The sequence below is a fragment of the Gossypium hirsutum genome, chromosome A06 (genome assembly GCF_007990345.1).
Source record: "Gossypium hirsutum isolate 1008001.06 chromosome A06, Gossypium_hirsutum_v2.1, whole genome shotgun sequence".
Lineage (NCBI taxonomy): Eukaryota > Viridiplantae > Streptophyta > Magnoliopsida > Malvales > Malvaceae > Gossypium > Gossypium hirsutum.
In genome coordinates, this window is record NC_053429.1 from 13,476,460 (window position 1) to 13,480,041 (window position 3,582).

The window sequence follows — 3,582 nt, forward strand, 5'->3', positions numbered from 1 at the left end:
ATGAAAAGGCTTCGGCCCAATATATGTTGAGATTGGATGTGGGCTTAGGCCCAACAAGCTGATATTGCTTTGGGCTCTGAAAGGGGCTTGTTACACATTGAGTTTCCAAACTCACCCCCTTTCCTTAACCTTGCAGGTGAGCCTTGATTTGGGGACTTGGAGCCGGAGGGGATTCAGAGTGGCCACAGTGATTGCTTTTGGTCTTTGAAACAAATGACTGGTTTTCTTTAAGTTATCTTATTTACTATTTTATTTTCTTTGGGTTGTAATAAGGCCATTCAATCTTTATTTTCTTTTATTTTCTGGGATTATTTTATTTTTAATAACTCTAAACTGGTTGATATTAAATGGGCTAGACTTAGGACGTGTTTTCAAAATGACACTTATTTTCCAAACAACACAACGTTACGATTATCTAATTTCTCAAAGATATCCACTTAAATAAATTTCAAATCGATATAACCAAGTGTGGCAATGGTTGTGGGCATGTCTAGGATTGGATCCATTCGAAGAGCTTGGTACTTAAGCAGCCTTCATGGATCACCTCCTCTGTTACGGATTCCTACCTGGTGCCCAGCTTCCATTCAATTGGTTAGCTTAATAAAAGTCGATTTTTAACGCACTAAAATGAAACAGGGGTTTTTAACTTCAATGTGGCACGTCAGATTCGGCCATAACGTCTGGGCCGGGTTTGGGGTGTTACATTTAGTGGTATCAGCGCCAGGTTACAATAATTCGGCTGTGGATCGGGTCCGAAAAAGTTTTCAAAAAAAAATTTACCAAGAAGGGTATTTTTAGAAATAGTTTTGAAAAGATCTTCTCAAAAATGTTTTGATAAAGGTATACATGGTAAAATGGTTTTTCTGAGTTTTTTTTAAAGGGTCTAAAATTAAGATATATATATGAAAATAATTGATCCTTAGCGAAACACATACTCATCGAAGTCGCGAAACATAGAACCGAATAGAATTCAAAGTTAGTAGAGAAGGCAAAAGAGTAATTTTAGCACAATGGGGTTAAAAGTACAATGGATTATCAGCAATAGCAGAGAACAAGGGAGCGTTCTAAACTTAGCAATAATCCCCAACTTCCGGCAGCAACCCTAGGTAAAACAATAGCCTAAAGAAAAGGAAAGGAAAAGAATTTCTTTCACAGAGGAACCAAACAATAATCGGCTAAGAGACAAACTTGTCAAAACCAAAAATGTTGAGAGGGTCGGTTCAAAGAGAAAACAATTGAGAAAGGACGAAGAAGAAGAATAATTAAATCGGCCACAGTCTCCAGGCTACAAAAAAGATAATAATAATAAATAGAAAAAAACGATAGAGTTTGAGTAATGGAGGAAGTATGTATTCAGTTTAAAGTGAAAGAAAAAGAAATAGTTTTAGAAAGAGGAGAGTAGAAGAGGCAAAAATATGAGAGTCGAGAAAGTTGAAAAAGAGTGTACAACCGAAACTAGCAAAGGGGAAAAAGCACTATCAGAAACTCTTTTTGCACTAATCGGCCTCTAGAGAAAAAAAGAAAAATCCCAAAATGTTACAAACCCCCCCCAAAAAAAAACTCACTTCTCAAAACTGAAATTCCTAAGTGCTTTACAGTTCAAAATCGGCACACTCCTCTCACACACCTCTACCTCCCTTGATTTTCTCCATAATCTTCTCCTGAAAATCCTCCTTTATCTCCTCCATGATTTTCTCCATAATCCACTCCTTGACCAGATCAAACTTCCCTTAACAGAGTTTTAATCAACCTCTACTTCTAACATGGCAATAGAGCAAAATAAGTAGCCTTCTTACCTTGCCATGACTTGAACCTTAGACCTCAAGAGAACTCCACACGCCACCTATCACTGCACCACAAGTTCTTTTTGTGACACATTTTACCCGCTAATATTTGTAAGGCCTACTAGCTAAAGCCAAGGTTCAATTAAGGGGAAAAACTAAAATTTTTACAAAAGCCCAGACTTGAACTCAGGCTTCTCCAACACTCCCAAACACACCCAAATCACTTAGTTATCACATCAAACATGTAATTTGTGTCTCTTTCTTGCTTAACTAAAAATATTTATGAACAGTCTCCTAACTGCACCCATGCTCAAGGGCCAATACTTCTAGGCCCAAAATTCAGGGTGTTACAAGTTCTAACTAGGCCCTAATTCGGGATATTACATGAGATGTTAAAGTATCTGAATTCTGACTCTTTTGGTGTAGGCAGTGCAACAGCTGGTTGATTCTTCTCAATGTGTTATCTTCAACATCAATTAATCGGGGTTCTAAAATTTTACCACTTCGTAATGCCACTGCCTTGATATGTTTTTTACCCAAATTTCTTGGATTCTCAGTATTGCTCGGCAAGGTTCCTTGCAGTCTATTACAAAGCTCTGTAGCTAACTGACCCATTTGGTTTTCCAAATTTTTCAATGTTACTGCTTGGCTTTGGATCAAAGCGTCATTCTTGTCCATGTACGCTTGCTTTTGGAGCTTGTTGATTAAACCTTTGAGATTGGTTGGGTCTATGCTGTAATAAGTTGTTGTTCGGTCCATTTCTTTGTTTGCTCCAAGAAAAATTAGGATGATTATGCCATGAAGGAATTTAGAAGTTGGACTGGGTTCATTGTCTACTTATATTTTGATGTTGGTTCCCTACATAGTACACTGACTCAGAATTTGATGGACAATTCTCAAAAGAATGACCTTCCCTACAGTACACATAGGAAACTACTTCAAATGGACTTGGTGGCTGAGCTGCAAAATTATTAGCACTATTAGCGGTAAATTGTTTTAACGTAGAGGAAATAAACGATAACTGAGCTGAAAACGAAGTGAGGGTGTCAACTTCATGAACCCCGACTACATGTCTTCCTGAAACTATTCGATTTGTTGGCCATTGATAGTTATTACTCATGATCCTCTCGTTGATCTCATAAGCCTCATGATAGGACTTAGACAAAATTGCACCATTCGCAGAAGCATCTACCATCAATCTTGTATATGCATTGAGACCATTATAGAATCTCTCCAACTGGATACAATCCCATGATGAGGACACTTACAAAGTAACTCCTTGAATCACTCGCAAGCCTCATACAAAGACTCATCATCCAATTGTTGGAAAGTTGTGATCTTGTTCCTCAACTTAGCGTTTTTGTTAGGCAAGAAATACTTAACCAAAAATCTCTTTGCTAATTCTTGCCATGTAGATATGAAACTTGGTGGCAATGAATTGAGCCATGCTCATGCTCGATCTCGCAATGAGTACGAAAACAACTTCAACCTCAATGTATCTTCAGTCACACCGGCTATCTTGAATGAATCACTCTCCTCCATAAACAATTGAAGGTGGAGACGTGGATCTTCCGTAGGCATACCACTGAATTGGCCCACCATTTGGAGCATTTGAAACATAACTGGTTTCAATTCAAATTGGGTTGCCTCAACATCTGGCCTTCTAATTCCTGGATTTAACTCACTAAAAGGTGGCATAACATATTGTCTGATGCATCGATCCCTGTCATCGGCAATGATGATGGGATTTCATATACGACTTGCTTCATTATGTCTGTCTTAATTCAGATTTCCAAGG

General features: G+C 38.1%; 1 non-coding gene across 1 annotated transcript; it reads left to right on the plus strand.

Annotated features, from left to right (window-relative positions):
- Nucleotides 1-3,030: 3,030 nt before the first annotated feature.
- Nucleotides 3,031-3,137, plus strand: LOC121231421 (small nucleolar RNA R71). Its single transcript, XR_005929479.1, has one exon. It is a non-coding gene; the product is annotated as a small nucleolar RNA R71 (small nucleolar RNA).
- The last annotated feature ends 445 nt before the right edge of the window (nt 3,138-3,582 follow it).